This window comes from Lates calcarifer, linkage group LG6, assembly GCF_001640805.2.
Source record: "Lates calcarifer isolate ASB-BC8 linkage group LG6, TLL_Latcal_v3, whole genome shotgun sequence".
NCBI lineage: Eukaryota > Metazoa > Chordata > Actinopteri > Centropomidae > Lates > Lates calcarifer.
The window spans coordinates 15,304,601-15,327,383 of record NC_066838.1 but is presented as its reverse complement, the minus strand read 5'-3'; the positions used below and the strand labels follow the sequence as shown (position 1 = coordinate 15,327,383).

Sequence of the window (22,783 nt, the reverse complement as noted above, 5' to 3'; positions counted from 1 at the left end):
AATTCACAAACACCTTTACATCAACTGTCCAACACAGAGCACTGACATTAAACTGTTTATGTTCAGTATTCAGTGTATCAGAAAAGAGAATAGAAGTAATCTGTAGTATAATGATAATGTAGAAATAATTTGTGTTAATAGAAGTAATGTAAAAGTAATTAGAAATAACAGATGTAATAAAGTAATCTCTTACTTTATGAAAATGGAAACTGGCCAAAAAAGTCATACTATAGTAAGGCATGAAAAATGGTAAAAAAAAAAAAAAAAAGTCACAGTATAGTAAGGCATCAAAAACCATCAAAAAAGTCATAGTACAGTATGGCTTCAAAACTAGTCAAAAAATGTCATAGTATAGCAAGGCATGATAAATGGTCAAAAAATGTCATAGTATAAGGCATCAAAAAACACCAAAAAAGTAATTGTACAGTATGGCTTCAAAACTAGTCAAAAAATTGTCATAGTATAGTATATGGCATTCAAAAACCATAAAAAAGTCATAGTACAGTATGGCTTCAAAACTAGTCAAAAAATGTCATAGTATAGTAAGGTATGAAAAATTGTCAAAAAAAGTCATAGTATAGTAAGGTATGAAAAATTGTCAAAAAATGTCATAGTATAGTATGGCTTCAAAAACCATCAAAAAGTCATAGTACAGTATGGCTTCAAAACTAGTCAAAAAATGTCATAGTATAGTAAGGTATGAAAAATTGTCAAAAAATGTCATAGTATAGTAAGGTATGAAAAATTGTCAAAGTATAGTATGGCTTCAAAAACCATAAAAAAGTCATAGTACAGTATGGCTTCAAAACTAGTCAAAAAATGTCATAGTATAGTAAGGCATGAAAAATTGTCAAAAAATGTCATAGTATAGTAAGGTATGAAAAATTGTCAAAAAATGTCATAGTATAGTATGGCTTCAAAAACCATAAAAAAGTCATACTATAGTAAGGCATGATAAATGGTCAAAAAGAGTCATAGTATAGTGAGGCATCAAAAACCATCAAAAAAGTCATAGTACAGTATGGCTTCAAAACTAGTCAAAAAATGTCATAGTATAGTAAGGTATGAAAAATTGTCAAAAAAAGTCATAGTATAGTAAGGTATGAAAAATTGTCAAAAAATGTCATAGTATAGTATGGCTTCAAAAACCATCAAAAAAGTCATAGTACAGTATGGCTTCAAAACTAGTCAAAAAATGTCATAGTATAGTAAGGTATGAAAAATTGTCAAAAAAAGTCATAGTATAGTAAGGTATGAAAAATTGTCAAAGTATAGTATGGCTTCAAAAACCATAAAAAAGTCATAGTACAGTATGGCTTCAAAACTAGTCAAAAAATGTCATAGTATAGTAAGGTATGAAAAATTGTCAAAAAAGTCATAGTATAGTAAGGTATGAAAAATTGTCAAAAATGTCATAGTATAGTATGGCTTCAAAAACCATAAAAAAGTCATAGTACAGTATGGCTTCAAAACTAGTCAAAAAATGTCATAGTATAGTAAGGTATGAAAAATTGTCAAAAAATGTCATAGTATAGTAAGGTATGAAAAATTGTCAAAGTATAGTATGGCTTCAAAAACCATAAAAAAGTCATAGTACAGTATGGCTTCAAAACTAGTCAAAAAATGTCATAGTATAGTAAGGTATGAAAAATTGTCAAAAAAAGTCATAGTATAGTATGGCTTCAAAAACCATAAAAAAGTCATAGTACAGTATGGCTTCAAAACTAGTCAAAAAATGTCATAGTATAGTAAGGTATGAAAAATTGTCAAAAAAAGTCATAGTATAGTAAGGTATGAAAAATTGTCAAAAAATGTCATAGTATAGTATGGCTTCAAAAACCATAAAAAAGTCATACTATAGTAAGGCATGATAAATGGTCAAAAAGAGTCATAGTATAGTGAGGCATCAAAAACCATCAAAAAAGTCATAGTACAGTATGGCTTCAAAACTAGTCAAAAAATGTCATAGTATAGTAAGGTATGAAAAATTGTCAAAAAAAGTCATAGTATAGTAAGGTATGAAAAATTGTCAAAAAATGTCATAGTATAGTATGGCTTCAAAAACCATCAAAAAAGTCATAGTACAGTATGGCTTCAAAACTAGTCAAAAATGTCATAGTATAGTAAGGTATGAAAAATTGTCAAAAAAGTCATAGTATAGTAAGGTATGAAAAATTGTCAAAGTATAGTATGGCTTCAAAAACCATAAAAAAGTCATAGTACAGTATGGCTTCAAAACTAGTCAAAAAATGTCATAGTATAGTAAGGTATGAAAAATTGTCAAAAAAAGTCATAGTATAGTAAGGTATGAAAAATTGTCAAAAAATGTCATAGTATAGTATGGCTTCAAAAACCATAAAAAAGTCATAGTACAGTATGGCTTCAAAACTAGTCAAAAAATGTCATAGTATAGTAAGGTATGAAAAATTGTCAAAAAAAGTCATAGTATAGTAAGGTATGAAAAATTGTCAAAGTATAGTATGGCTTCAAAAACCATAAAAAAGTCATAGTACAGTATGGCTTCAAAACTAGTCAAAAAATGTCATAGTATAGTAAGGTATGAAAAATTGTCAAAAAAAGTCATAGTATAGTAAGGTATGAAAAATTGTCAAAAAATGTCATAGTATAGTATGGCTTCAAAAACCATAAAAAAGTCATAGTACAGTATGGCTTCAAAACTAGTCAAAAAATGTCATAGTATAGTAAGGTATGAAAAATTGTCAAAAAAAGTCATAGTATAGTAAGGTATGAAAAATTGTCAAAGTATAGTATGGCTTCAAAAACCATAAAAAAGTCATAGTACAGTATGGCTTCAAAACTAGTCAAAAAATGTCATAGTATAGTAAGGTATGAAAAATTGTCAAAAAAAGTCATAGTATAGTAAGGTATGAAAAATTGTCAAAGTATAGTATGGCTTCAAAAACCATAAAAAAGTCATAGTACAGTATGGCTTCAAAACTAGTCAAAAAATGTCATAGTATAGTAAGGTATGAAAAATTGTCAAAAAAAGTCATAGTATAGTAAGGTATGAAAAATTGTCAAAAAATGTCATAGTATAGTAAGGTATGAAAAATTGTCAAAGTATAGTATGGCTTCAAAAACCATAAAAAAGTCATAGTACAGTATGGCTTCAAAACTAGTCAAAAAATGTCATAGTATAGTAAGGTATGAAAAATTGTCAAAAAAGTCATAGTATAGTAAGTATGAAAATGTCAAAAAATCATAGTATAGAAATAAAAAATGTCATAGTATAGTATGGCTTCAAAACCATCAAAAAAGTCATAGTACAGTATGGCTTCAAAACTAGTCAAAAAATGTCATAGTACAGTATGGCTTCAAAACTAGTCAAAAAATGTCATAGTACAGTATGGCTTCAAAACTAGTCAAAAAAGTCATAGTATAGTAAATGAAAAATGTCATAGTATAGTAAGGTATGAAAAATGGTCAAAAAGAGTCATAGCTTAACTTTTGAGTTGAGTTTCTCTATATTAAAAGTGAAAGTTTGTAATGTAGAAATGCCAAATATTGTCTACTTGCTGCAATTAACGTGTACAATTAAGGCTAAAAATATTCACTTTCATACAATATCAAACAGACTGGCAAAATATTCTGTGTTCAGAAGTATTTATTTGAGTAAAGAAAATCCTTTATCAGTCCCACAGTGTGAAAATTCAGGGTTGCAACAGCAAAAATAGAAAAGGGCATTATATATATACATACAACAATATATAAACATTAAACACAATATGAATATTATAAAAAAGACTATGTTCACAATAATATATTGTATTTGAGTATATTTTTGTATGAGATATTGCACTGTTCAAAATAGCAAAATATCAAAATGAAAATCTAACCTAACCCACAATGTGTCAGTGGAAAACAAAGGTAAGGTTTGTCTTAAGCCACATGTCATAGTACAGTAAGACATCAAAATCTGACAAAAAAAGTTTTTTTTAAATGTCAGAATAGTATGTCATGAAAATATTTTGAATTACTGATCAGTTTCTGTGATTAACACATGTTCTTGTCTCTGCAGGAGGAGAAGACGACAGCAGCTGAAGACCTGCAGTGGATGAAAGAAAAAAAAGTGTTGCAAAGCTGTTAATGAGATACAAGACTTCCACCATGTAAATGGTGCTGGTTTCCTGTTGTTCAAGTGAAAACACTGTTTTTCCTCTACCATCTATAATGTAGTCATGGGCACATTTTCCAAAGACTAAACACCTGTGAGAACATTCAACTGCTTATGATACAATTATTTAATTAACAATTGTACCACAAGCAGTTAAATGATCACAAAGATGCTTAGTAGACATGTTCATCTTGGGAAAATGTGCTCATAACTACATTAACCCTAACTCTAACAAGTGTTTTCTTGTGGTCAAATGTCTGTCATTATCTTTGCTGTGATTTGTTAAATGTTGTCTGGAATAAAATAATTAAGTGTCCTTCTAAACTTTTTAGTTGTATTTCTCTATTTTGAAAGTGATGTTATACAAATAATTCCATTGCATTTTATTATAAGAAAATGTCATGATTCTCACATTTTTATTTTTTAAGGTTTTACACTTACTGTTCAGACATAGTTTTTGGGTTTTTTTAAAAATTGATTTTCAAGAAGTTTCATAGTTATGTTTTACGCTTAACTTTCTATGGGTTTAAAACTTATTGTTTAGACATTTTTTAAGGTTCTAAATTTATTTCATAGACCTATTTTAAAGGTTTTAGATATATACACTTTTAAAGTCTGTCTAAAGCACTTATACTCATGGCATTCTGACTTAGTCACAAAACAGAAAAATGTGCTATTAACCACCCAGCTAAATTTGAATGGTTTAAAAAATGTTTGAGCCACTGGCACCTTTTGTTTTTGTTGATCAAATGGCCTGTGTTCAAGGACTCAAGAAACAAGTTGCATTGTTTATGCAGTTGTGATACTGCCTCACTCTAACCAGTATTTTCTATCATAATGTTTTTGTAGACAAATCTCTGAATTTGTTTTACACAGACTTTAAAGGTTTTAACCTTATTTATCAAATGTTTTATCCTTATTTTTAGACCTATTCCTTTAGGGTTTGAAATGTATTTTAAAATGATTTCATACTTACTTTTTAGAACTATTTAATTACGGTTTTAAATGTATTTTTTAAAGTTTTATACTTATATTTAAAAATATTAATTAAAAGGGTTTCTATTCTAAACTAAGGTTTTATATTTTCTGTTAAATATATAGTTTTCCATACTTAATTTTGCAGCTACATTGTTGAAAAATACTAATTAACGCTAATTACAACTGATCAGTTACAGCAGCTTTAATTTGTTGCTATTTGTTCCAGACAAGTGTCAAACTGCAGCTGAGATAATGACAGAGTCACTGAAAAGAATAAACTAACACTGACCTTCTGGAAATGTCTTCACGTCTGTCTCTTCTCTGTGATTTAATGGTTCAAGTTTGAATTCTGTGGAGAAAAACACAACAAACATTAATATAAAGATGTGACTTCACACATCAAAATAAAAGCACAGAGAGTTTCTGGGTGTTGAACTTCAAACTGTCAAAAGACAGAAGTAAAAGACACTAAATCTACAAAGAAACGAGTGTGGACTAACTGGTTCTGGACTAATCAGAACTAGTCCAAGAGTTAAATTTGCTTTATACACAAAGACAGAAGAAGCTGCTCTGGAGAACTGACTTCACCAGCTCCTGATATTCACAGAACAGCAGTGGATGGAAATGTTTTTTCTCCAAAGTCAGATCAAATTTGAATTAAATTTGGTTGATAGAAGACACAATGAAGCAAAATGACTGTTTCTGGTGTGACACTGAACTGAATAAGTTTTTTCTGATTTACTGTACTGATGAGAAAGATGGAGAGAAAGTGAGTGAAGGGGGGGGGGACAGAGAGAGAAAGCATAGGGTGAGTGAGAGAGCAAGGAAGAGAGAAGGCAGAGAGAGAGGGGGAAGGAGACAGACAGAATAATAGTGTGTGTAAAGCAGTGTATACACCAAAAGATAATTGGCCCGATTATCAGCCCAAAGCCCCCCCACCCCCAATCAAAGTAAGCAAAGGCCTGATTATCGGTTGGTTCTAAAGATTATTTTGTCAAATTCTCCTGTGCTGTGAGATGTGTTCAGAGTGATTTTACCATCCCTAATCTGCTCCGAAGACAATTGGAGCTGCCTTGATAAAACACGTTCAATATTTGTGACCAGAAATCCTGTTGTGAGGAAAGCTGAGCATGTACTCTGTGGACTGTCATGTGGAACAGCCAATCAGGAAGCAAGCTGACTGAAGATGGAAGCACAACAAACGAGACATTGTTGTCTGCCACGTTTGTTTACTAAAGTTGTGAGATCTGGAGTTCAGACTCTGGTTGGTGGTGAATCTGTTTGCGTTGTGCCGTGTTCGTCTTCACGTTGCATATCACACACTATAAGAACAAAACAACAAAATCTGACAGAACAAAATCTGACATTATTTGTTGTCCTGTGTGTGGTCTCACATTTTCTACATCAGGTAAGATTTTAAAAATATTTTGGTGTGTGCCAGGCTTAAGAGAGTGAGATGGAGAGAGAGAGAGTGAGTGAGAGACAGAAAGAAACAGAGAGAGAGGGGGAGAGAAAGAGCGAGGGAGGGAGGGAGAGAGAGAGAGAGAGAGGGAGAATTTTTTGAATTTTTAAAATATAAATACCAAATATTAACTCCTCGTTCTCTACTGAACAGATGACATCATTGTAACACTACTGTCGAGCAAACATGTTCAAACTGTTCATTCCCTTGTGAGACCTAAAATCTATCCAGACCCTGACTCTGACCATTGAGACAAACACACTGACTAAATCCTGAGAGGGAGGGAGAGAGAGAGAGAGAGACAGAAGGAGGGAGTGAGAAGGAGCAAGAGTGGGGGAGAGAGAGAGATGAAATTCTTCATTTTCTTTGAACAATATATTCATGAACTATGTAAATAAACTTAAGTAATGATTTGTCTTTTTGAGACAAATCAAACTATTCAGACTTCAATTACTGAACATTTGTAATTTAATGTCAGTTCTCTGTGTTGAACAGCTGATGTGAGGCTGTTTGTGAATTACCTGGAGGCCTCTGTCCTGGTCTCAAAGAACTACTTTATTGTACGAAGACTGTGATCATGGATGACGTCTCTGTGATTGTGAATGAAGTGGTGACACCTGGAGGAAATAAAAAGAGAAATACACAAAGGAAAATGATCAGTACACTATTACCTATTCCTCATCAACAGTTTAACCCCAAAACGGATAAATATTCAACATTATAGCTGAACCAGAACATTATCCAAACATTAGAGGAGTTTCTCAGAAAATGGGCTGTTTCCTGTCACATATGACAAGAAAAAGCATCATATCTTTAGCAATCAGTACCAATAAATATTTGTGGAAAATTAACTAAAATGATTATCTTAACTCTTAAATTTCTATATTAATTGTCAACTACAAATCACTTGAGGAATCGTGCATATTACTGTGAACTGCATAATAAAAACTTTCACCTAAGTACATTTTTTTAACTTGTGGTATTTTTAATTATACTTCAGTCCACAGGCAGAAAATTAACTGAAAACTATTTTGAGTTTTTAAAAATTATTATAACTAGTACTATTTTCTGACTATTCATAGACATGATTAATCAGTTATTATCATATTCAATACTAAACTCATTAAATACCAAAGATTTAAACAACAACACTCTCATCAACACTGGGTGGGTAAATCTTGGACAAATACCTGTTTGGTCTGTAAGGTGGGAGCTGCTGTTTCTGTCCAGGCTGCAGCAGCTGAACGAGTAAACCTGGAAAACACAAGTACAACATTTGAAAAACAAATAACCTCATTTACAAAGAAAAGTTCACCTTCAAAACCTAAAACGGTGTAGAAAAAGACAACACTGAAAACTAAACACTAGAATCTTGACAATCACACTTTGAGCTTTGAGGAGAATAAAATAATTATGTTACTAGAATATGACTTCATTGATCACAGAGAGAAGGCAATTTTTTAAATAGTTTTTATAATGACAGTAATCTCATACATTGTGATCTACTCTTGAGGCTTAAAACTTGTGGAAGAGTGAAGAGTTAAAATCAAGTTTTCAAGGTTGTATTTAACAAAAACTGAGCTCAATAAAGTCTCATGTCTCTACGAACAAATTTCTAATCCATAATGTACACAACAGAGGATCAATGGATGTCTATGGACAGATTACCACCACACCGCTACAAAGACAAAATGACAGAGGCACAAAACTGAGTCGCGAAATGATCACAATGAGATGCTTAACTGCCACACTGAAACACAAAAGAAAGGTTAAACGACCTGGGACAGACACAAAACTACAACTGCACAATACGATGTAAAATGACCACAAAGAAGCTGAGCATAAGTAGATGTTGCCAGCTAGAGACGCAATACCACCACAAATAGACACAACATGATCCCATCGACATGATAATTCGCCAGAAACCGACTTAAAATGACCAAAATTGAGCACAAAATTACAAAGAAGCAGTAAAATGTCTGCAAGGTTATTGTAAAGAACTGCAAGCAGAGTTGTAAACAAACAAACTAAACAGTTACCACCCTCCACAACTCATGTCAGGGACGCTTTAGTCACAGAAACACAAACACACTTTAACCCACACAAATAAAAACGACGCCAAAAAGGAAAAAGCCCCAAAGGCAGATAAGGCTAATGCTAACGCTCGACTCTAATGCTAATGCTCACCACTAATGCTAAAGCTAACGCCCAGGTGTAAAACAGCCGGGTAGAGACGCAGAATGATATAAAATGACCACAAATAACCACATAAAAGGATTTACACAGATTACCAGGAACGCCTGAGTCACAGAAACGCAAACACAATCTTACCCACGCGTTCTAAACGACTGAAAATTGAGTTAAATGATATCATTACGAGGTAATGCTAATGCTAACGCTCTCCTAACGCTCTCCGATAACGCTAACGCTAGCCGCTGATTGCCTTACCTCCGCGCCGCAGTTGTGTTCAACGTCCAGTCTCACTCGTATTCGACAAAAAAAGGCAGCTACAAAAAACTGCTCCAGAGTTTGTTTTACCATCCAGGCTTCTTCTGTTGGGACGTTTTCTCACACTACTGACAAACCGAAGCACCTGTTCAAACTTGGTTTAAATCTGTTTTCCGACTTCCTTTCTCCGCCTCTCTGCGCTCCTCCCAAAAGATCGTGGCCAATGACCAGACACGTCGCGACCAATGACGACATGACGTCAGCTAAGGCTGATACAGTCATTTCAGATTGTATAAAGATAAGGCTACACGGATCACAAACAAGATAAATGACCTACGAATTTAAAATACCCAGGAAACGGGTGTCATATCAATCCTTATGAGGTTAATATATGAATTTATTTTTTTATTTTTTAATGAACAAAGGCTAACAAGTGACTGATAAATGCAACGCTAAACCACAAAATCGAAATATATACTGTTTTATCTTTAATTTTACACATCACACAGCGTCCCCTGTAAGCTAGCAAGGATCCTCGTTCCCGAGACACAACATGACCGCGCCTTGAGTGCTAGATTGCAGTGATCAGGAGGCAACATAACACAGAAAAATGTTTAACGGTAAAACCTGGAGGGAGCGAGGAAGCGCCGTCAAATTCGTTGTGGCGAATAATAAATAAATAAATAAATAAATTAAGTAAATATTATTATAAAGTAAATGTTGAACTGTGGAACAGCCTATTGGCAGTTCTGCTCCTCTCCCAGTGCCTGAAAAGAAAAGGCTTGGTAATTTTTTTTAATAAGGCTTTCAGTTTTGTAAATATTGGCTATGGTCTTACTGTTAAGTTCAAATTTTGAAAATTAGGCTGATCCAATTGAGAAACTGTGTTATGGTGTTAATTATTAAAATCTGGATGAGGGATCTTTTATTTTTCATTTTTATTTTTTATTTTTACCCCTGAGGATTTGCCACCTTATCACGGTCAGGGGGTTTGTGTGCCTCAGTGACCCTAGGAGCTATTCCAGCAGTCTTCAGGTGGGACACCCAAGTTGTCATAGGGTACAGGCCTGACAAAGTGTAATCCACTTCTCCAGGTTGGGGGCTGGATACATAGTTAATGACCCAATTCCACAGAGAAAACACTGTCATAGGGAAAAATGCCCTCTACAAAATGTAGAGTCCAGACATTTCAGACTTGGGGCTAGGCTAAATTCAGTCAATGGTACTGTGGAGTACAGCAGAGCTTTGGATTTTATATCTTCCCTTGATTGTGCTCATATGTGATTGTGAATGGCTAGGTTATCTGTCCTTTATCCAGTCTAATTTATTACAGGTAATTTGGTGTTTACTTTAGCTGGAAACTTTGCAGTACTCTGTAGTAACTTTGATTGAATTCAGCTTTTCAGGTTTTTCTGCAAAATATTCATATAAATTAGAAGTTGCACTTGAATCCAATACATCAAGTTGTATCCAGTATGGTGATACAATTCAACATCAGTCTGTCTGTTTCTGTGTCACCTTGCAGATCCCTGGTAAGCAGAGTATCAGTGTGATTGGGAGCACCCGCCCAGGACCTTAGATCTGGCTGTTTCAGTCCATACTCTCCCTCTCCATTCTTCTTCTGCCTTGTTAGTGTAGGTTTTACACTTTACAGCACTCTCCACTCATTACTCAAACACCTGTCAATCTGCTGACACACTATTCACACTGACTAACACACCTCATAACATAAAGAATGTTGTTTTGGTTAGTGTTTCAGTAATAAATTGGTACACATTTCAGGATCTCTCTTTTGTCTTTTGTCTCTGCCATACTAATTAGTACCTTTGATTGAATTTGGCCCAAGGTCTGAAAAGAACTGTCATGAAATTGAATCCAGTTTATATTGCACACTGTTTTAGTTCATGTCAATAAGAAACACCAATACAGTTGCTGTATTATTTATGGAAATTCACAGTGAAAAGTACATGTAAACAGTAGACTGAAGAGGCTAATTTTGTCTTGTAAAAAATGTAAAGACGGTGTTTTTTTGTTTTTTTTTACCTGACATGTTTCAACTGCCAAGCATGCAGTCTCCATCAGAGGTGCTGAAGCTTCCTGTTCAGTTGATTTATGCAGGCATGGTTGTCCTACCTGTTACCACATAAATCAACTGATGGGAAGCTTCAGCTTCAGCTTCAAGACTGCAGGCTTGGCAATTGGAGCATATCAGTTTTTTAAATAAAGAAGATATCAACTAACCATATAAACAAGTATGCATGCCAGTATCCACAGTTTACATGCTTTCTGTCTTCAAGCTAAAGTGAAATTATGAATTTATGTGTTGAACATCTTTTATTTAATCACATCAGTGATGAATTGTAATATACCTTTATCTCACAATTACCTGTTTCATGACAGTTGCAAGTTACAGTCCCATCAGGTGAGGTTCCCAGGTATGGTCACCTGGGATTCAGCCAGAGACAACTTTCCATATAGAAGAAAGTGGCTAACCCTTACCTTATATGTCTATACCTAATGTTGGCCCTTGTGCTAGTCTTACCCAAAATCATACCTCTGTCTTATCCTAAGTCAAATCCTAAATTGCTTATTGCAACTGTGGTCAGCTTGTGTGCCTCTGGGTAGCATATGGACTTAATTGGGCTCTTGGATGGTTGCACAGGGTTAGTCTTAAAAATGAATTTAAGCTTAGAGGTAGTGATGCATCCAGCTCTGTGTTGATATCAAATTCTGGATGCAACCTGGCTTTGAGTTGCCTTCCTCACAGCCTGGACTTCAAGACTTCATCCTCTCCTCTCAGGCAATGCATCTGACATGGGCTTACCTCTTTGAAGCAAGGTTAACTGTAGGAGCACAGGAAACAGACACAACATTGTTTTAAGCACTAGGGCGGCCTAAACAGAACAACAAACCATAATCACAACACCTGTAGCAATTTGGTTGACAAGATTTTAAGAAAGAGAGGTTTTTAGAGATGGTTTTAATCTGACATAATCTAAGGAAAAGAAAAATAATTTGACCGCTCCTCAGTGGCTATAATCTGTGGCCGACATTGTTTGAATGTGATCAGCACAGGTACATAATGCTAACCACCACACAGGAGCTGTTGGTCACACTGCACTACAAACTGTTTGTCTCTAGTTACCTGTACCACGCTTCAGCAGATTCAGCTTCCTGTCCAGTTTGTTGACACAATCAAAGCACCCCTGTGTTGAATTAAAATCTTATTCACTTCATCCACCAACTATGCCACTGACACACAAGCAATGACGCCGGTGCTTAGTCAAGAAAGTTGTTCATCGTGGCGTTGTACAATATCTTTGCAGCACCAGATCAGACTTATTTTAGGCAGTTACTTCATGACTTACATGTGTGCACATGAGGTTACCAGGAGGATGCATTTTGGTCATTTTGCTGACAAAGGAGGTGGCTGGTAACAGGGGTACAAACTCTAACACAGCAAAGAAATAAGAAAGAAGAAAAAACTTCAGCTTTACTGTTACAAAGTAGCCAAAGGAAACAGTTAGCTACATAAACATAACCACATTGGTTACATTACCTTTAAGGATGTGGTCACGGTAAACACTGTTTTCTTTAAATTGTTGTGTTTTGTGAAACTTCCTGTTTTGACCTTAAGGGCCACCATACTTTTATATTCATTTAAACAAGTTATGTCAACTTACCTCAAAACTGATTTCAGTCTCAGTATGACCATTTTAAACAAATCTATTCCTTTAGTTTCACCTTACATGACCCTCTGCCCTGCTTTTATTATAAAACAAGGCAAAGGACAAAAGGACAAAAAGAAAAGCTGTAACAATTCTCGCCAGATTCATACATTACAATCAGCTGAACACACTCACTCTCTTCGCAGTGAGGAGTGAAAATGTACAAAAAAGAAAAAAAGAAAAAAGATCACAGTGGGGAAACAGCAGAGGAAGCATACAGACAGTGACTGATGCTCTCTTGGTCTCTAAGATGAAGTCATTTGCTTTAATGTTCATATTAATGAAGCGTATCAGTGAAGTGTTGAAGTTCAGGTTTAAGAGGGATCATGGTGAGTCATTGGCCACCGGTGGCAATCAATCAACTGAGAGCCAGTTCTCACATAGACTCTCACACCCCCCACCAATCTGATGTGAAAATGTTCAAAAATATTTTATACAGAACAGAATAACAATGTGGCCATGGACATGGAATTGGTTATGCTGAATGAGAAAATAAATATGGATTAGACATGATATAAAGAACTGGAACTATAAATGACAGGTGTGTAGCCTGGGACGCAGCCTTTTATACAATGCATGATGGAGAACATCTGATACTCTAAAAGGATTAAAACTTAGTGCCAAGAATTAAATCCTGAGTGAAGATGAGCCACTGTCTCATGAAAAGTCAAACGAGTCAGAAAAACAAACTTATTAATTTGCTGTGATGAAAACAAATATTGTAAATGTACCATTTTATTACTGAAAGTGAACATGTGATTGTGAAACAGAGAGGACTGTGCCACTGCCAGCCTCAATATTAGCAAACAGCAATGTGAAAAATCCCCCGCCTAGGTCGCACAGGATGCGCTTGGACTGAGAACTAGAAAAGAATTGACACACACACGCACACTCATCATAACTTTTACCATCACAGGAAAAATGTAATAGACCACAGAAAAACATATTTTTCCAACAGTTTTGGCCATTTCTTTCCTGATGACTGACACCCCGGCTAGTTAGCGCCCTCATTAAAAAGCACTTAATGAAATAAGGTGTTTAAACAGGGGTTTTACACTGAGGTCTTTGTGGTTAATGAATCGACACAGTGCAGACGGAAAAATGGAATAGCTGGATATGCAGGTAATGTCCTGCTAGATCCAATAAACCTAACACCTTTTTAAAGGTGAATATCCCTCTGTAAGGCCCTGTGTCTGCTCGTGGAACATTCACACTTCCTATTGGCTTTGACTTTACTCAGAGGGGGGCTCGGAAAGGCCGCCTTATTCCCACATATTATATGTCGTGTTTATTTGTCTGATTTGGCAAGGACTGAAGCTTTTCTAAAATATTGCAGTCACATTTTAGTGGTAATTTTTTTACTGTCATTCTAGGACCACACCCACAGATAAACACTGAAAGGGAGATTTTGAATTCTTCATACATGATCTGTTTTCTAGGTTCTCTGAAGAAGAACCTAGACAATCTGAGCAACAAAATGGAGTTGGTGGACCCACTGACTTGTCTAGCCGCACTGACCTCAGAGAAAGATGAATGCTCTTTCTCATCATCACTTATTGATTCTGTTTAACAAGCTGATAGAGGAGCCGCTCAGAAACATTCCTTGTGATATGAAACAGAAAGAGAAAAAACAAAAAAACAAAAATAACAGTAGATAAAGAAAAAGTGAGATAGAGAGGGACCAAAATCAAAACAAAACAAAAAGGCAGCCAGAGATATGAGGTGATGCCGCAGTCCAGCATTTTGTTAAAATCATTTCCTCCTCTAACAAAATCAAGGTCAGACAGCGGTTAACAAAACTATGGTTTAGATTAGATCGAAATACCACAAGTTTTTCCTTCATAATTCATATCACATTGAAAATATCCAACAACTGTCGATCAGCACCAGCGCACTTATCAATGTCTGTTGTTTTTGAAACATGAATGTTGTTTTTAGTCGACCAAAATCTTTTGCAATGAGCATTGCACAATCCGTTGTTGGATTTGTGCTCTGGTGGTGTGCATGACAGTGTAAATGTGAGGTTTTTGTATGCGGGTGCCTGCGGGTATATATGTGTTACGAGAATGAGAGCGAGGGAGAGAGAGCTGGTCTAACCTGTCTATGCAGATGAGAGTTGGCACACTACTTTAAAACACGACATAATTCAACAGTTCATTGCCTTTGCCTGTTTTCCTCCAATGTAATCAATCTCTCAGGCCTCCAGTGCCATAAAACGCTATATTTCAGTCTCTTCAACATGATGAAATTTTGACAAATTATAGCTCAGCATGTGGAGCAATAAAAAAATGTGTATTTATTGCAATGTTAATTAGGTAGAGTTCTATAAAGCCTCCAAATCAAACAATTAAGCCCACTTAATCATATTAGAATACAAAATATTTCAAGCGTTAATTTAATTTTATAACAAGGAGCATATGCAATGGAAACTTCAATAAAAAATCTAAAACCTTACCCTAAGCCATGTTTTGGAGACATTTACTATTGGTGTGTGTATGCACATTCTCAATGCTTATGGTAGCTCACTGACCCACTCAGTGTGCTGTGTAACTCCTGTGCTGAGGGGCCACCCTTCTTCAGCCATTTGGTTATCCAGCTCACATCAAAGCTGATGGAGGGCTGGCTCGTGGCCCAGCACCATGACAGACTGGCGGGGAGCCCGGAACTCGAGCCCCTGGATTGAGGCCTACAGGCCTGGGGCTGGAGGTTGACAGGGCCCAGCTATGAGGGCCTGATGAATGGGTTCTGGCACTGAGCTAGTGATGTGTGTGTGTGGGTGTGTGTGTGTATGTGTGTGTGTGCAAGCACATGCAGTGGCTTTCAGGCCCCCCTTAAGCTTGATCTGAGTTACAGAGGCAACCCAGGGAAAGGTTATGATTGGCCACAGCGTCAGGCAGAATGAGAGGACCAGCTTCAGGTCTTCTTACACCCAGATATTTGCTTCTCTGGGGTCTCTCAGGCTCTCAGACACATGCAGAAATGCATGCGCATACCCACCACCTAGCACATATTTACACACCCCGTTCACATGCACAAACACATACCACACAACAGCACACATCGTTACATGTGAAGTTCTCCTGAGCCTTCAACCTTGAGAGATGGAAAACATTATTCATTACTGACACAGAGAATAATAATGCGCTTCAACCCAGAGAGCTCATATACTTCAACTTGATTTCATATAGTCTGACTTGAGTTCAGCGCTTAGAAGGGCCTGTTATCTCATTTATGGGAAATACATACCTCATATTCACTTGGAATCGCTATCCGTTTTCCACTCTAGCTCACATGCCAAAATGGAAGCTGATTTCACAGCAAACAAGATGAAACAGTAAATGGCATAGAAATCATGTTTGACATTTGAATTCTAAATGTAAAATGCATGAGACATATTATATTATCCCCTAAAGCATAGTCAACTCTACTGGTTTTAGGCTAAAACTTAATGTGGCACTAAATCCAATCTTCTTATTGATTATTAAAATGTATATTTCTAATGACTGCAAAGAAGAATGTAATGATGACAAATCTAGAATGTATGCAAAAGCGAATAAGATAAAAACCTGAAACCAGCAAAGCTCAAATATACAACACATACAAAATATATGCACCCTTGCAGCAAAACAGGGGAAATATGGCCAGTATTTCCCCTCACTGTCTCTCTTCTCCTCACAGCCCCTCACTTTTCACACTATGTGCTTCACTCTCACACAATCCAATGTATCAGTCTCCCCTCTTTCTCCCCCTGGCTCTCCCAAGCTTTCTTTTGGATGTCAACAAAGAGAAATATGATTTCCTGTTTATACAGAAGACAGCCAAAAACGAAAGTGAGAACAGTGCTGTCCCCAAAACAATACATTGTACCGGTCTCGTTCCTGTCCTCCGCAGAACCTTGTGCACGTGCACTTCTTTTACAAGCAGCTACATCAGGTGCTACAGCGTTAAAGGTTGGTGTTGGATGGGGCCCAGTCGTCACTGTCTATGAAAGCTATGTGTGTGTTTTTAACGCTCTGATTCCCGGCCAGTCTCCAGTTTTGCCTTTAGCTCATCACTCGTGCTGTGGTTCTTAATGACTGCTGGAGCTCTGCAGTGTGCCGTGTGCCTAGGAAAACAAGCTAAGACTAACTAAGGCCGTGTGTTAACCTGATGCATATTGCCTTCTGCCATCAGCCTCGAGGCCAGGCTAATGAGACACGATTAGATTATAAAGGTATCCTGCTGTGCCACCTCTTTTTTATACGGTTTGGATTGGGCCGTATTAAATGGCAAGCACCCAAAACACACATATTGGAATTTGTTTGAAAGTTAACTAAACTCTAGTCTTGAGGAAGAGAAACTGAAATATACCAGGTGTTGCAGTTTGACTGACCATGCAAGTACTGAGCTTGCTTCTGTGCATTGTGTGGAAATCTCAGACTTAATAAATTTGAAATTCAGTCTGAAGACATCCTGTGCAATCAATAGGATTTTTTAGTAAGCCACACTAATGAGGAAGTTGCCTTCAAGGCCCCACATACAGGTCTGCCCAGGAAAACTGTTTCCACTGCTACGCCCGATCACGCTGTTCCGCTCACTTTGCTCCTCTCCCGCGGCTCATGCTGAGGGGAGCAGAGGTAGACCAGTAAAACCAGTCACCCATCCCAGTGACAGTCCAGTGCAAGCATGCAGACATGCTGCAGACCTGTACAAATAACTCACTGTCTACAGAGGAGGTTTTTTTTTCCTCCTGAAAGTCTGAAAAGGAGCAGAGGGGAAGTTTCTTTGGGAGTGTAGAGCATTTTTGGGTCTTGTCCATCTCTATAACATGTGGATAGTATTTCACTGCACTTTACCTATTGAAGGCAAAGATAGAAAAAAAAATGTTGCTGATGTTAGAGAGGGTTAGGCAGCCATGGAAAAGATGACAGAACCTATGTAGCATATGCAATATTTGTATGGATTTTTGCATTGCTGTGTGTGTGAGCACAAATGGCTTTTATGCATATGTGTGTGTGTGTGTGTGTGTGTGTATGTGTGCATGTGTGTTTAGCCTATGCCATGTGTGTTTGTGTGAAAGCGTACATTCATGAATGTGTATGTTGGATCAGGATGTTGAAGCTCTCTGTACACTGGCCTCTATAAGGTGCAGGTGTTTTCAGTCAGACCGTGGTTCCTAAGTCCTTACCCGAAGGGTTTTAAAAGACTGACATTCCTTTTAGACCTGTCCCTCTGCTATGTAGCTCTGGGGAGAGTGTGTACTAACTTAACCTACTGCAGCCACTAACTCACAGACTTCTTTTACTGTTCATTTTCTGTGTGATTCTACAGAAAGTTATTTCAGAGATGCACCTTTTTTTTTCCACGAATATACCTGTCATAGTGTCATCAAATGCGTTCTGCAGCCTCTGCCGTAAAAGTCAGACAGCGTAACATTCATGGTGCAATATTTTAAACACATAGTCTGCCGTTTCAAGCTTATACTGTTCTGAGAAAATGAGTAGGGGGCAAAGAAAATGGTTTGGGGGGGGGGGGGGGGGCGGAGACAGGAGGAAGACATGATTGTCTTCTCCACCATGGTAATATATGGCTGCTCCCCTGAGCACAAAGGCTTTAATAGAACACAAATCACCACCCTGCATGGATGTATGTGAGCATGCACACACACATGCACTCAAGCTATGAAGATGTGCCTTCCAGCTTTAGCAAGGTTTAAGATGAGCCTATGAACCTGATTAGCCTGTAGAGGCGTATCTAAAAGTAACAACCCACATATATGAAGTGAAGCAGACTCAGGCAGCAGAGGTGACAATGGCAATTTTATCAAACCTCTCCCAGTAGTTACATAATGCCACTAGAAAATTATGCATTTTGCTTTGTGGGATTCAGCTGAAGTCATGGAGAGGATAAGTGGCTATCTAGTACTGTTGAATAATAAATGAATGAGAGACAGTAGTAGGAGCTGTCAGTGGTGTCTGGGAGTAACATGATCTCTCCACGGGGGAGATCACTGCAGCCTCGCACAACCTGATCGTTTAAAAACCACAAACAGCAGTGCAGATTAAAGTGATCAGTGCTGGCTTTAGCAGACTAGCAGTTATGCTATAAGTCAAATGGTACACAGAATGATAGATTCAATCTGACAGGGGAAAAAATTAAATGAGGTTGCCACGTAGAGTGCCCAGATAAGCTTCAGACCACAGGTATACTTTTACACACATTAAAAACTTTGAACGTTTAATTTGCTTTGATTGCGCCTTAGAAATATGAGTGGGTGATGAAAGTTGTATGTATTTCTCAGAAAATTCCAACCCTTGTGTATTTAGTCTATCTGGTTTTGTTTTGGGAAGCCAAAAAAATGAGTGTACAACTAATGTCCAAAGAAAAAAGATTTAAGTGTGAGATTTAAGCTTTAAAAGTTTTCAAGGAGAAACAAGTATAAACTTGTCTGTGGACAAACCTTTTTTAGTGTTCTGGGAACTCAGTCATCAAAGGGTCTTAAACCATATATCTGCTATGATAAGAATTATCTCTGCACGGGTGTAGATCACACTTAAGAGTTACTATACTCGCACTCTGTTTGCCTGACTAGCTCAGACATCCACTCCTGTGGCTAACAAATCAAGTTATGTAAATGCCATGATACGGTGTGAGTGTAGGAACACAGAGCATATTCAGTGCTCACATTTGTTTTATTGATAGAGACCTGAGGTGAAAATTCCATATTTCTTTTATTACATGTCGAATTGCTAAGAATGTGAGCTAAAACATCCCATATGCAGGCGGCTTTCATTTCTTTTTATATAAAGTGCTTTTGATTTATGAGCCCACAATGTCTTTTTCCTGCATGAAATAAATTATGGAGGTGAATTCCAAAAAAAAGAAAGAGAGAGGGAGACAGAGAACTACAGAGAGTGCAGGGGAGAAAAAGACTAGGGAAGTCCTCAAACCGAAGTCAGACCGATCTGCCAAGTTTGGAGTGCGTATCGGCCCTCCAGGTTTTTATAAGAAGGTATGAATATGTGGGTGAAAAAAAAAAAAAAAAAAGCGGGACAGCTCAGCTGCTTGACTGTTTATCTTTCTCGTGCTTAGCTGGGAGATTAATGAGGGAAGTGGGTATTCATTAAACATTTACAAAAATAAACTTTGGTGAGTTTTATCATAGAACATAGTTCATGTTATGAAAACATTACATTTTAGGTGTTCAGCTGACACTCTTATCCAGACTGGCTGAGCGCACCAGTAAAGTAAGCTTCAATTCTCTCTCATTACACCTGTAGGCAACCGTTAAGATTGTATCTTTTTGTTTTTATTTTTATAATTATATATAATATTTATAATTTTAAGTCTGTGTGACCATTTTCTAAAGGCTATTTGTACTTTTTACCCAATATATCTATTGCTTCTACCATCATTGCTTGATCTCGTTTCCTTCAATAGACGTGTGTCAATATTTGTGTGACTTGAGTTTTCTATGGTGAAGTTTTTTTCCCTAAACTCTTGTGAAACGTCAGAGCAGATTATAACTCTACAATAACATCTGCGGTGGATTGTTTGACTTCATTTTGCTCTGTCCCAACATTTCTCTCCCTGGATTACAGATGTGACTACACAAGCAATATGACACATCATGGACACAATTGCAGTATATATCCATAGCAAGAAAGGAAGAAGAAGGAAACCAAATCATGATGCTTGAGCAATGAAGTGTTTTGATGATTTCGATCCAATAAAAAAACAAGAACTTTGTGGATAAACTGCAGTAATAAAGGTGACATCCTGCAGACTTATCCTCAGAAATGACCTCAAAGTGCTGGATTGTCAATTTCAAGACTGTTGGCAACATAAGAGGGTTGGAAGAGGTGAATAATGATCTATTACATGGTATATCTGCACAGAGGAGATCTTATCCAACAACATATCATCAGCTAACTCACATTCTCACTCTGTTCCAGCTGCCCCACCCTCAACCCACACAGACACGCACACCTTCAACTACTCAGTGACTCAGTGACCCGACACAATGGACGACCACAGCTTTCTTTGTTCCAGGAAAATCAGATTTAAGCATTAAGTTCAGCTTGGAACCCTCTGTCTCCAAAACAGGTGTGTTTAATATTTAGAGGTGGGCCTTGTTAGTTGTCAACTGTGATCAGTGTGTGACAAGAGACACACTTGCCTGCTGGGTCCAGTTTGTGCAGCCCGCTGACTACCTATGACAAGATGCACACCTGGCAGTTTACATGCACACATGCGGCCGAACACACACACACACACACACACACACACACACACATAGTTGTGTGTGTGGTACAAACACACCTGCTCCTGTTGTCAAAACCGGTGAGAGGAGACAGGGTGCTGGCCAGGAGGTCCACCAGAACGGGAAAATAAACCTAAAACATAACAATCCTGGAGTAAAAAGAAGCAAAAGAGGGATTCAGAACATGTGCCTGTGCAATTTATGCCAACTTTCACCTTCAATTCACCTTCACCCAAGGGCGTAATTTACATTTCAACTTTGGAGGCGACATCTGGGAAATACTCAAGGCTCCTCAATTATAGTCTAATTCGTGTTCATAACACACTGCACCTACTACGTAACCCTTTGGCACTCCAGACAAATTAGTAGCATATAAACACAATTTCTAGGTGACAGAGCTGCACTTAACTTGACATCCTGCCCTGGATAGTGTATAGAGAAAAGGGAAGTAAACTGTAATTCTGCTTTACACAGTAGTGTTGATCACATGATAAAAAAGCCACTTTGTCATTAATGATGAATAAATTATATAATACATAAATAATCTCTTAATAAATAGTCATAATTAAACTGGAAATAAATGTGGTGTCAAAAATCGCCAGCTGTTAAAATCACCACCTCCAGCATTGCAAAAGACCAGGGAAGTTTCTTGTCTTTTGATTGGACGTTTTATGACTAGCGCCCCCCCCCCCCCCAAAAAAAAACAGGAAAACATGTTTTTTATTAAGACATTCCTTTCAAGTACCAGATGGGATTTTAAGCCACGACCTCTTTTTAACCAAACCTGTTTCTTAACCAGCTGAGCTATCGAGGCTTTCTGAGCTGCATCAACTCCCACAAAAAATTAACTAGAAACAGAGTTCAGGTGAGATCTCCTGGCTGATGAAGACGGATCTAGGAGGTCTCCTGAGGGTTGGAGCTGAACTGAGACGCTGCTGAGTGCAGGAATATGGGAGAAGTGGTATGCAACTTCCTATTTCCAGGCCCACACACATTCAACGTGTCGAAAATCATGCCAACGAAGTTCATCTCCAGCATTAACTGAAAAACAGACATAATAGGAGACTCTTTTTGGATGGAGGTGCACATCACGGAATGGCTGGAAAGCTGTAAGTGCCCTTCACGTCAGTCTAGTTTTCAGTGAGAAACAAACACAAGTGCTCAGATTAGCTTGCTAATGTTGAACATTTTTGACTACAGCTTGTTATTGTGCATACAGAAAGTCATTATCCTTCCTCAACATATACAGCATTGTGTTTAGTAAGAGCATTATTGAGGGTCCATTCTGAGGTCTAAGAAATCCAAACAACTGAAAATATGTTCTCACCTATCCCAGAATAATCAGCCGCACATTTGTTCTAGACTTGCATAGTGCAAATATAGCACGGAATGCAATTGTTACACTATGTTCTTACTCTTTGCTGTTGTGTTTTTCTGTAACATTACAGATTTTACATGTATTTGGCAATGAGGCTATTTCTTTCTCTTTTTGGGTGTTACTCTCCTTTAACAATTCTACTTTTCACTGTTGCACATCAAGCTGTAATCACTCTAAAAACTTTATGCACCAGGTTATCATTAGGTTTATGTGTTCACAGCAATGCAGTTTCTTAAAAGTAGCAGAGATCTGATTGTTTAATGGAGCAGGCATTTAGCGCTTGCAAACCACACACATTGTTTACACCAGGGAGATTGTTAAAAAAGTATATAAACACATGCTGGCCAAAATTACCATTCTGACTCAAATTGTTACCCTCAGTCCATAAATACATAGTTTATTAGGATCAGGC

General features: G+C 37.1%; 1 long non-coding RNA gene across 1 annotated transcript; it reads right to left on the bottom strand.

Moving 5' to 3' along the window:
• Positions 1-3,586: 3,586 nt before the first annotated feature.
• On the bottom strand, positions 3,587-7,870 carry LOC108877894 (uncharacterized). The gene is made up of 4 exons (XR_001960163.2): positions 7,766-7,870; positions 7,097-7,192; positions 5,403-5,462; positions 3,587-4,066 (listed from the first exon to the last, which is right to left on the bottom strand). It is a non-coding gene; the product is annotated as an uncharacterized LOC108877894 (long non-coding RNA).
• Positions 7,871-22,783: the final 14,913 nt, after the last annotated feature.